Here is a 13,726-nt window from a genome sequence, read left to right on the forward strand (position 1 = left end):
CATGATCTGAAAAAATATTGGAAATTAAATATAAAAAAATAAACCTTTTTTCAGATGAAATCGTGCTACGAAGAATTTTTCAGACGGATTCGTCTGCAAGAAATTTTCTGGGGGGAGTTTGCAGCAAGGATGGGATTATAGAAAATAATCCCTCGGGGAGAAGGATTTTACGCGGCTTATGAATTAGTTTGGTGCTCATCCCTAAACTTCACGCACCAATTAAAATAATTTAAATTAAATTAATTAAATTACGCACCAATTAAATAAATCCTGTAAGAAAAAATAAAAAAATTGTTGGCTTTACGTTTAAAATAACTAAGTAAAAAGCAAAGAAATGATTCAAAATTTTCTTATATTTCAATATAAAATCAAGCATTACGTTAAAACTTTTAAATATCAGTATCACAATATAAATAATTGATATCACGAATACACTAAAAATTATATGGATCACCATAATTAATAAATTATAGCACTTTTTCCTGATACTTTAGCAATTCAACGATAAATAACACAATTAGAATTATGATTTCAATATTTCTCAAATACAATATTTCTCAAATTGGTCTTATAAAAGAAGTATAAACTTACTGAAAAAAAACAGAAAAAAACACCGTATTTTAGAGGGCGTGTAAGAGCTGGTTTTCCGTTTATCGTCAGGAGACGGAATTACGTGGGGCAGGCGTTGTAAGTTATGCCCTGAGGGCATATAAGGTCCTTATGGAAGGAATGCTTGGATAAAATGATTTTTATCCTAGTAAAACAGTCATGTTTATCTTTAAAAAAAAAGAAAAAAAGGGGGGGAATCAGGAAATCAAATTTTAATGAAACCTACATGTGCAATTATTCAGCTTTTGGCATGCAATTATTCAGCTTTTGGTAACCCCCTCACCCCGCCCTTGGATACGGCCTTGGTCGCCACTCCCATTAAACTAAACGACTTTAAATAGAACTCGCCATTGAAGTTATAATTTAGATTTTCTTCTTATTATTATTGAAAAAATATAATTTGCCATGAAAACTGTGGTTGAAGTGTTCAGATTATGACTAAGAGAAGTAGTCCCAGAAGTCGCGCCACGCCGAAATGACGGTTGCGAATGTGTGATTCTGTATCGACGGCGGCGCGCCACCAGTCTCGCCGAAATTTTTTTGGCGATGCGCCGCCGGTCTAAAATTTTAGACCGGCGGCGCGCCACGGCGCGCCGATTTTTCTAATTAACAATAATAATAAAAATTTCACTTCACCAAGCACGTTCAACCTCGATTTTAGTAAGGTTTTTTAAATGGTTGGCTAAAAACATAATAGAACAATATGACAAAACAAGAATTTTTTGGGCCGTGAGGAAAGTGTTTATGTTCACCGTCAAATTCTCTATGTTCACCAAGTAGAATTCTCATTTTTAGCCACTAGACCCAGGGAAAGCTATGTTGTGTTATGTTTAACATCGCAGTGTTCCTATAAAATCCCGTGTTTAGTCATTTCCTTCTTGTTAATGATTTGGGCTAATGTGTGTATAACTTTCAAAGTTTGAAGTTCAAACATCTCCTGTTCATCAAATACATACAAAAAGGAAGTGAAAAAAAAACAAAACAAATAACAACATCGAAAAAACACTGTATACAAATCAGATACCATGGCTTAACAACACCAACAATTTTAAAACAGCGGTTACATCACTTCAGTTACAATTGATGTAACAAAAGTCAGTTTGTTCACTCTGCCTGGAGCCATTGATCTTTTTGCAGTCACTATCAGTCCTGTCGTGCTAAAAAGCCGTTTAGCTGGGGCACATGTGGCCGGTACAGCCAGAACTTGACGAGCGTAAGCTGCCACTCGCGAGATCTGATACTAGTAGTGGACCTCGGGGTCCCACAGAATGCCGCAAATGGGCTTCTTCTTTGTATCTGCTGAAATAAGTTGTTTTATAAGGGAGAACAAACCTGTACCTTCACCATTGGGCTCCTGCGCACTACACTACAGGAGGAACTAAACTGCACCTTTACCCTCTTTTCTTATCAACACGGAATAACCCTCCGAAATTCTTTTCTGAAAGAAGTGGTCAATATATAACGTTTCAAGTCAAAGTTTAAGGCTACTTCAATTTCAGTGTGCTCTGCTAACTGTGCAAAAAATGTAATTCATTTCTATAGATATATTTCTATACTAGCTCTAGATAATCTACCAAGCGGGAAACTACCGCAAATCAGCATCGATAAATAAATGAAACCCAAAACGAACAAAAATAACAATAAATAAATGAGTCAAACTCAAAACGAGCCGAAATTAACACAAGTTGGGCTCAAAAGTCCTATGCCTTCCCAAGGCCAGAACATATTTTGCACTTTACTGAAAAAATATAAATGCTTTTACTTTTATAACTTTAATAAATCAAATAATATTAACATTTTGATTACTAAATATCAGTATATGTATATTAAACTGAAAATGCACATTCATTTGTATTTTTGTCATTGAAGTGCAAATTATGTTCTGGCCTTGGGAACGCATAGGGGTTTTGAGACCAACTATGTTAATTTCTGCTCTTTTTGAGTTTGAATCGGTTATTTATTGTAATTTCTGTTCGTTTTGGGTTTCATTTATTTATCGATGCTGATTTGTGGTAGTTCCACGCTTGGTAGATTATTTGTCTTTAATTTTGCTCGTTTTTGGCTTAATGGAGTTCTTTACTTTTCTTTGAAAAAACGCATTTTTTGGAAACAGTTCTTTTGATTAATTTCTGTTCGTTTTATATTGACATAGTCTTTTCAGGGAATAAGAAAATCATACTTTAAATCTTTTCGTTTTTTTAAGAATTTATAGTTTGTCCTGCTATTTATATGCTGGAAAACAATTTTCAGCAAAATTTAACAACTTAGACCTTTATAAAAATCTGGACACAAATAATAGTGTTAATTTAGTTTCATACCTCCTCTAGTTGAACTGAAATGGAAAATTTAATAACATTCGCAAAAAAATTTGTTTACTTTCTTTGATAGCTTGGATACACTTACGCTATTTTGATTTGGTCAAATTTTAAGAGCAGAAGAAGCCCTGAAAGTTTGAACATAATACCCTCAGTCGTTCTTTGGATACTGCTGAGATGCCTTATTGGGAATTAGCATAAACACAGTGCATTTTAATTTAATCTTAAGGCAATATTTACTTTTTAAACATAAAGGCAAATGGGAGGGTTGGCGTGGGAGGGGGATTAGTTTCCCGCCAATCACTTTCGACTATTAGAAAGGACATCAGCCCTTTCTTTTTTCAATCGAATGTGCCCTTTTCGAAGTTCCTACAACAGCTTCTTTAATACAAAATGCCCTGTTCTAAACAACAACAACAACAAAAAAATGATACCTTTTACCCACATTGATCTTTGCTATAAAAATTTAAAGCCTTCCAATCACTTTCGATTATTAAAAAGGGCACTAGGTTTTTCGATTTCCAACCGAATGATCCTTTTTTGAGTTTCTACGACAACACTTTCTATAAACACCGTATATGCCCCCAGGGCATAAATTACAACCCTTACCCTAAGTGCTGTAATGGTTGTTGTCATCCTAAAAGACTTAATTTCCAGAACTTTCAACTACGTTGAACAAAATGACTATTTAAAAATATGGGTTATATGTGTTTGGAAGAATAGTGGGGGTGGAGGGAGTTGTAACTACTTTCCAATCGTTTTTGATTGCAAAAATGAGCACGAGCAAGTCCATTTTCCAATTGAATTAGCCCATTTTAAAGATTCTACAACTTCTTCGATATGAAATGCCCTGGTCTAAAGGAAAAAATAATAAATAATACATTGTGCCAACATCGTTCTTATATACCTCCAGGGCATAACTACAAAACCCTTACCCTAAGGGTTGTGGGGGAGTAACCTCCTCAAAAAACATATTTTCTCTCTGGAAATCAGTTACTCTGAACAAAATGGCTATCTTAAAATTTTGATTGGATGCGTTTGGGGAAAGGGTGGGCGTGGAAGGGGTGTTAGCTGCCTTCCAATCACTTTCGACTATTAAAAAGGGCACTAGTTATTCCAATTTTAACAAAAGGTCTTTTAAAAGATACAAAAACTGCTTATTTAACACAAAAATTTCGTTTTTAATGACCATCAAGTAAAGAAAAACCACACGGAATCCGGCAACTGAGTCTCTCAATCCCCGTAAAGCTCTTTTAAAAGATACAAAAACTACTTATTTAAGACAAAAATTTAGTTTTTAATGACCACCAAGTAAAGGAAAACCACACGGAATAAGTCAACTGAGTCTCTCAAACCCTTTACAGCTATTTTAAAATAAACAAAAACTAAATATTAAACAAATAAAAATAAAAATAAATTAAAACACAATATTATATTATAATTACCATCAAGAAAAGAAAAACCTCACTGAATCCGGCAACTGAGTCTCTCAATCCCTGTAAAGCTCTTTTAAAAGATACAAAAACTACTTATTTAACACAAAAATTTAGTTTTTAATGACCACCAAGTAAAGAAAAACCACACGGAATTAGGCAACTGAGTCTCTCAAACCCTGTAAAGCTCTTTTAAAAGATACAAAAACTACTTATTTAACACAAAAATTTCGTTTTTAATGACCATCAAGTAAAGAAAAACCACACGGAATCAGGCAACTGAGACTCTCAATCCCTGTAAATCTCTATTAAAAGATACAAAAACTAATTATTTAATACACAAAAATTAAGTTTTTAATGACTACCAAGTAAAGAAAAACCACATGGAATCCGGCAACTGAGTCTCTCAATCCCCGTAAAGCTCTTTTAAAAGATACAAAAACTACTTATTTAACACAAAAATTTCGTTTTTAATGACCACCAAGTAAAGAAAAACCACACGGAATCAGGCAACTGAGTCTCTCAAACCTCTTAAAGCTCTTTTAAAAGATACAAAAACTACTTATTTAACACAAAAATTTCGTTTTTAATGACCATCAAGTAAAGAAAAATCACACGGAATTAGGCAACTGAGTCTCTCAAACACTTTAAAGCTCTATTAAAAGATACAAAAAATGAAAAACAAAGTAAAGAAAAATCAAATGTAATTCTGCACCTGAGTCTCTCAATACCCGAAAAGCTCCTTTAAAAGATACAATAACTACTTATTGAACAAAAAACTTTCGTTTTTAAGGACCATCACGTAAAGAAAAATCACACGGAATGAGGCAACTGAGTCTCTCAAACCCTGTAAAGCTCTATTAAAAGATACAAAAACTACTTATTTAACACAAAAATTTCGTTTTTAATGACCATCAAGTAAAGAAAAATCACACGGAATTAGGCAACTGAGTCTCTAAAACACTTTAAATCTCTTTTAAAAGATACATAAACTACTTATTTAACACAAAAATTTCGTTTTTAATGACCATCAAGTAAAGTAAAACCACACGGAATTAGGCAACTGAGTCTCTCAAACCCCTTAAAGCTCTTTTAAAAGATAAAAAAACTACTTATTTAACACAAAAATTTCATTTTTAATGACCATCAAGTAAAGGAAAATCACACGGAATTAGGCAACTGAGTCTCTAAAACCTCTTAAAGCTCTTTTAAAAGATATAAAAACTAATTATTTATCAAATATTTTTTGTTTTTAATGACCATCAAGTAAAGAAAAATCACACGGAATTAGGCAACTGAGTCTCTCAAACCCCTTAAAACTCTTTTAAAAGATATAAAAACTACTTATTTTAACACAAAATACAAGCAAGCAAATAACACGGGAAGTCCTAGACACGCAAGCAAATAACTGAGTTATTTTTACGTCACAATGTTTCAACTTAAAATCATTCTAATTATAGCATCCCATTTTCTCATACTTTAATTACCTGTTACGCTTTCTTAACCATCGGAAGTTTAACCAACGTAAATTAAGTTATAGACAATACTGGTTTAATCTCTTGGCAAAGGTGTAATGACCTGTTTACCTACCAGAAAAACCTGTTTGGTACGGGGGCCCCATAGAATCGCTACGAGCTAGTCTACTCAGATATGCCGTTTTGATAACCTGGATGCACATAGTGGGTTTTGATTTAGTTCGACACCCACCTCAACATTTTCTACAAGTTTAGCTTAATACCCTAAGCCTTTAGGGAGACCCAAGATCAAACAGGCCCGATTTTCCCAATGGCCAGCCTTATATATAAGCAATGGGCAACTAGCATAACTTGCAAACTTACCCCCAAGGGCTTTGGGGGGGGGGGGGTTATGGCATCCCTAGAGGCATAATTATTTGACCTTAGATAGCCATTTCAAAATTCTGATCACACGTTTTTGGGAGAAAGGAGGTCAAAAAGGGCATGGGAGGGGGAGTGGTTTCTCCCATGCCGCTTTTCAACAGCATACTTAACATTCCCCAAAGTTTTGCCTTATTGCCCTTAGCTTTTTCGAACACACACAGAATCATAACATTCTCCCTTTTTCCGAAAGATAAATTCTCCACGTAAATACGCGCAAACGCATAAAATACAATGCACCTCCGGAGGCATAGTTACTAAACCTTTTGACTATTTTGAACAAAATAACTTTTCAAAATTTCAATCTGTACGGAGGGGCAGGAAATTTAAAAGGGCAAGGAGGGCTGGTTACCCTCCGATCACTCTACAAAATCTCTTTTGACATACCCTGAAAGATTTCAATTTAATACCCACAGCCGTTCCCTTGGTATTGCTAATACGCCATTTTAACAACCAGCATCCACATAGTGTGTTTCGATTGTGTTCAAATTCCTCTCAGCATTTTCTTAAAGTTCCACCTTAATACCTAAACCATTTTGGAAATTCAGTATTAAAAATGCCCCATTTCACTATAAAAAACCTAATATGTTAACAATTGGCAACTTGCACAACTTACAACCCTTGCCCCAAGGCCTCTGGGTGGTTATGTCATCCCTGGAGCTGGAGGTACAGTTATTTGACCTTAAAACTATTTTAAACAAGATGGCTATTTCAAAATTTGGATCAGATGTCTCTGATGGAGGGCAGCCAAGAGGGGCCTAGAAGGAGAGCTGGTTGCCCTCCCGCCACTTCTCGACATTCCCCTCAACATGCCCTGAAATTTTTAAATTTAAAAACCCTAAGCGGTCTTAAGATATAGCATATACGCCTTTTTGATAAAATAAAACTGGTAGTTTCTTTTAAGTCAGTGTAACATACCCCTCAACATGACCCAAAGTTCCACCATAATACCCTTAGCCTTTTTGAACATACCCAGAATCAAATATTCCCTCTTTTCCTAGTGATAAATTGTTAATATTACAATTTCCTTTCAAATGAGTCTCTTCCAACATTCTACGACCACTGGTTCGATCACTGATCCGATACAATCAACCTTGTTGTGAAAAAAAAGAAGAAAAACGGGGGAAAACGGACACAGCAGTATTCCCCATGCAAATAAATGATTTTCCTTACATAAAAATATGTAAGGTTCATTCACCTTGAATGTTCAAGGTAAATTCACCTTGAATTCACCTTGAACCTTCTTTTTCAAGGTTCCAGGACTGTCATTCTCCTACTGCAGTTATTAAACCATTATAATTAAAATGGTTGGTCTTTCAGTTCATTTGAAATGAGGGGTTTCAGGCTCTTTCCTTATTTCCAAAAATTTGTTTTCGCAATAAACTTTTACTATTAAGATTAATCAAAATAATCTTACCTAATATTAAGTTCTAATAGCAATTAAGAGGTAGTTTTTATCAAAACGTGTTTTTACCTTTCGGTTACTATGGGCCGTGGTTCAGTCAAAATAATTAACTAATCAGTAGCAAGTTAGCATTCTTACAGATTTTAATTAAACCAGTATGATAGGCCTATTTAGCCAATGTAAAACCACTGTAATTAGGGACATACGAAAGGGGGCTTGGGGGTTGGATCCCCCCAAAAATAATCTTAAATTTTCCTTAATTTCAGGGCACTTTTTATTCAAATTCATTTTTTTTTCATCGATCCTCGCAAAATAAAATACAATTCCGGCGTATTTATGTGACAGTGACTTTTCAACGAGTTTTTCAGATCTCTTGCTCCAAACCGGAACTGGTCCCCCACTCAGCTCAGAGAAAAATGATCCAACACTTAGTTTTTACAAAAATTTTACATGGACAGATTTGTTGACCCATAATTACGCTGCTGTTCTTAAACAGCGAGTTGTCTATTACTCTAGATTACAGAATGTTATAAGACCGTGGTAAATCGGTTTATTTCATTGCATTTATCATGCGTGACATGACAAAAAAAAAAAAGTCAAAATACGCATACTGAAGTTCACTGATCTATATTATATTATTGGTGGTTTTAGACACAACCCGAAGTGCTTGACCTTCACCATTGTAAAAAAAAACAACTTCCTGATGTAATCAAGCTTTGGAATATCACCTGTTCGAATTGCAAAATGTATTTTTGCAAGTTTTGAAATAATAATGCCAAGCATCATCCCATCTCTATAACAAAAATCTCTGGTATTACATTTTAATGGTTTAGAAACGGTCAGTGGGTCAGAGAATTACCAGCAATAAATAGTAATACACCTTTTTTTTATACCGACTCATGGGCGTGCGTAGCTTCTTCTCTAGGGGGGGGGGGCGATTCTTTGATGAAGGGAGGGGGACTGAAGTTATATTGGTAGTTTACAAAACCTTAAATTGCCAGCAAGTTCTATCAAACCTATGAAATCTTTATTAATAAATTATCACCAAAAACCATAAATCATCAATAAGATTCAGCATTAATCAATTTCCTTGGATTAAAACTAAATCTTTCCTAGACATTCTGGATAGTTGCTTCTTGTTTGACTTTTATTCTGTCATTCCAGTAGTTTATTTCCAGCTTTTTCAACCATCTACCTTTTATCAACCGCTTTTTAGCCATCTACCTTTTTTGAACTGCTTTTTCAACAGTCTGCTTTTTCAGCCATATCTAGTGTAAATTTGAAGTTCTAAGGGGGGCACCTGCCCCCTCTGCCCCCTTCCGTTCGCCCATATACCGACTGAATTAAGTTTTCAGTCAGGTTTAGAAATTATCGAAGGGTCAGAAAATTACCAGCAACAAATAGTAATTCACCTTTTTGATACCGACTGAATAAAGATTTCAGTCAGGTTTAGAAATTATAAGAGGGTCAGAAAATTACCAGCAACAAATAGTAATTCACCTTTTTGATACTGACTGAATTAAGTTTTCAGTCAGGTTTAGAAATGATTCAGAGGGTCAGAAAATTACGAGTAACAAATACTAATACACCTTTTTGATACCGACTGAATTAAGTTTTCAGTCAGGTTTAGAAATGATTCAGAGCTTCAGAAAATTACGAGCAGCAAATAATAATACACCTTTTCGATACCGACTGAATTACGTTTTCAGTCAGGTTTAGAAATGATTCAGGGGGTCAGAAAATTACGAGCAACAAATAATAATACACCTTTTTGATACCGACTGAATAAAGATTTCAGTCAGGTTTAGTCATCTTTTTGATACCGACTGAATTAAGTTTTCAGTCAGGTTTTGAAATTATCAGAGGGTCACAAAATTACCAGAAACAAATAGTAATACACCTTTTTGATACCGACTGAATTAAGTTTTCAGTCAGGTTTAGAAATGATTCAAAGGGTCAGAAAATTACGAGCAACAAATAGTAATACACCTTTTTGATACCGACTGAATTAAGTTTTCAGTCAGGTTTAGAAATGATTCAGAGGGTCAGAAAATTACGAGCAACAAATAATAATACACCTTTTTGATACCGACTGAATTAAGTTTTCAGTCAGGTTTAGAAATGAATCAGAGGGTCAGAAAATTACGAGCAACAAATAATAATGCACCTTTTTGATACCGACTGAATTAAATTTTCAGTCCGGTTTAGAAATGATCAGAGGGTCATAAAATTACCAGCAACAAATAGAATACATATTTTTGATACCGATTGAATAAAGTTTTCAGTCAGGTTTAGAAATTATCGGAGGGTCTGAAAATTACCAGCAACAAATAGTAATACATCTTTTTGATACCGACTGAATTAAGTTTTCAGTCAGGTTTAGAAATTATCAGAGGGTCACAAAATTACCAGCAACAAATAAAAATCCACCTTTTTAATACCGACTGAATTAAGTTTTTTAATTAGATTTAGAAATGATCAGAGGGTCAGAAAATTACCAGCAATAAATCGTAATACAACTTTTTCACACCGACTGAATAAAAAAACGTCTTGAAAACAACGTCAGAAAACATTAGCTCAGAATTCTGAATAAATCATATTGCTATCCATTATGAGCCTTATCATAAGTTGATTTCTAATTACTCTGTTTTCAAGGGAAGTTTCTGAGCAAAGAGCTAATTGAGTACCTATTGTGATCTAAAGGGCCGGACAAACATAACTTTTCTCGTCACCGATTTCAACAGCTAAGAGGGCAAACGACAGGGCTACAAAAACAGTGCCCTTTGCGAGAGGTTTTACAAATTAAACATCATGGACATCAATAGTCAACTACAATTTAAAAATAGTTGCCTGATTGATCTCAACTTAGTTCTTTTGATTTTCCTGCTGAAGAGATGAGATGACTTATTTTTAACTAATAATTACATCATACTTAACGATCGAAGAGAAAGAAACGATCGAGGATTGCCTCGGGAAGAACGTTTTTTTACGATGAAATTCGGTGCCGCTTTCTTTGCAATTCGGTGTCGATTTAGAAAATCGGCGCCGAAAAAGCCCTCGAGTGTCGGGCCCTTAAGTTGTGACGCCCTCGTTGAACTTTTACAGAATCAAACAAGAACGTGAAAATAGTCGTACAAGCTCTAAATAACAAAATGTTTTCCAATAGTTCAGACGAAAATCTTATTACTAAGCTAAGGCTCCCAAGAAGAAAAAAGAAGGCAGAAGAATAAGTTTTGTTCCCACCACCTGAACAATTAAAAGAAACAAAGGTGGTCATCAATGCCTACCATATCTTTGAAAATCAAAACCCTGGACTAGATAAATCGCTGGAAGAAAAAGAAGTTTTTGTTCCACCACCTGAACAATTAAAAGAAACAAGGGTTGGGTGATATGTCTTTCACAGTGGCAAAAGGAGAAAAAACAACATATTCTTCACAAAAATAATAAAATATTTACTGACAAGTGAAACATTATGAGTGTTCACTCGGAGTCGATGGCAATAAACAGAGCCATAAAATCATATTTTAACACACAAACACATAACTATAAAATTAAATTTTAAAACACCTTAATCTAATTTTATCTTATATTACTCAAAGGGAAATTAACAATTTTACCGAATCAAACAGAAACCTAATCCATTTTACCATAAATTTCAAAAACAGCACATCACTTAGAACATAAGTCTTTCTATTCCATATTAGAATATGGATGAAATATCTACAAAATTGAAAGAAAAAAACGGATTTGTTAGAATTCCGTTGCGGAGACATATCGCCAGATCGGAATCGAGAAAAAACATACAGGGCGCAAAACTATGTATTGTAAAGCCGGGTCAAAGTTCTTTTGTTAAATTGATTCTTGACCTTAGCAAGTGATCCATAAGTTTATAGGTATTACTAGGTTATAACTAAGTTAGACTTTGAATGAACCCTGTTTATTGAACTCTCTCAGAAAAAATCTAGTGAATGAACCAGAAATTGATTATTTTTTCTTGTATAAATATGTTAGTTCTAATTTTAATACTTTAGTATTTCTAATGATGACGATCGCTGGATATGCGACCGAAATATGCGATATGCGGCTTTTGTACCTTCTTTCACTGTCTAAATAAATGGACTTATTCCCATTTGAATGTTTATTTGTTCGTTTGAACGTTTCTTTGAACGTTGCTTTGACAGAAACACCGAACGGGAGACAAAGATATTTTAGCAGAGCGGAAACAGGGATCACAGCGGTACCGACCCGAATAGTGCAATTACCTGATTGTTAGGACCGAAAAAACAAGAAATTCTGCTTTCAAAGGGGACCACAAAGAGTAGTTTCATTTAGCATAGTGTAAACATTACACTATGAACATAGTGTAACACGGTAAACATAGTGTATCCATAGCAAATTGTAACGTCTGAAGGTCGTCAGACACAAGGAGAATTACATCAGCGTATGAAAGTGACTTGCGTTTATGTAAGGCTCAGTGAAGAATCAGGGCGTTATTGAAAATGACAGGACTCGAAACCGAGCCCTGTTTTAGGCCACGAAGACCGGAAATTTATCTGACTCCAGGGCCTAACACGAAATGATGCACCCTGGTACCAATTCAATAGCTGTAGTAACGTCGATAGCACAAACGCAATTTTTTGTGGAGATCAAGGATACCTACAAAAATTGGGTGTGCATTTTAGACACCAAGACCTTTTCGGAAAACCGAACTGATTCTCACAGCAATCACAAATGCCGCAGTGAAGGATCCTTTCAGAGTTTACCTATAACCACTGTATATAAATTATATACAGTACAGTCACAACCCAGTAATATTTAGCTACTACAGTCTTGGCGCGTATAAAAGCTCTGACCATATCCTCGTCCATCAACAATTCAGTGTATATTACTCTGGAACCCATATTTTGGCAGAAACTTTCTCAAAATGTCTTTGAAACCAACTCAAGACTTTGAAACCTAATTGTATTTTCTCTCAAACATCTAATAATAACATTATACTACTAATTACTACTACTACTACTACTACTAACAACCCACCGCCGTACCAAGCCACCTGAGGCCAACACAGCCATGTATGCTCCTTTTCCATCCCAATCTACTCAAAGCCTCCCTTTTTACACCCTCCCACGAAGTTCCCATTTCCTTTAAATCTTTCTTTATGACGTCCTCCCAACCCAGACAAGGACGACCTGCTTTCCGTTTAGCCATAGAAGTTTGACCGAAAAGAATAATCTTCGGCAATCTGTCATCCTTCGTCCGTAAAACGTGCCATAGCCACCTCAACCTTTCTTTCATTATAGCCCTAGAGAGCGGTATTGAACCACATTTTTTGTATAGCCTATTGTTTGAAATACGGTCAGTCAGCCGGGTACCCAGAACAATCCTTAAGCAATTTTTCTGGAAAACATCTAGCAAATCTTCATCCGCTTTTCTGAGCGCCCATGCTTCAGAGCCATATCAGTAGAGATGACCCTAAAGCTCGTGACAGTACACCCTATATGGGCATAGAACCACGTGGTTTATGGTTTTTGTCAGTGAGAATGAAAAAACAGGAACTTTGTCACATTTTTGTATGTTTTTATGGTTTTTGTCAGTGAGAATTTGAAAAAACAGGAACTTTCTCACAGTTTTGTATGTTTTTATGGATTTTTTCAGTGAGAATTTGAAAAACAGGAACTTTGTCACATTTATGTATGTTTTTATGGTTTTTGTCAGTGAGAATTTGAAAAAACAGGAACTTTCTCACATTTTTATATGTTTTTATGGTCTTTTTCAGTGAGAATTTGAAAAACAGGAATTTTGTTACATTTATGTATGTTTTTATGCATAGTATTATTGATGTTGTTGTAATTATTCAATAAAATTGTTTCGAAATCGAAAATGTTCCCTTTCTTTTCTGGTTAGGGCTAACGAATCAGGGTCAGTCTAGAGTCAGCAGTCAGAGGGAAATGACCGAAAAATGAATAAATTTGAGAAAGAGAGAATTAGATAAAATTTAGTGTTTATGGAAAAATATTTGATTTTGGATGATGATTTTCTCGAGTTATCTCCAACGCAGGATATTCTCTC

This window comes from Artemia sp. Qi Xiang Cuo, chromosome 21, assembly GCF_049724085.1.
Source record: "Artemia sp. Qi Xiang Cuo chromosome 21, ASM4972408v1, whole genome shotgun sequence".
NCBI lineage: Eukaryota > Metazoa > Arthropoda > Branchiopoda > Anostraca > Artemiidae > Artemia > Artemia sp. Qi Xiang Cuo.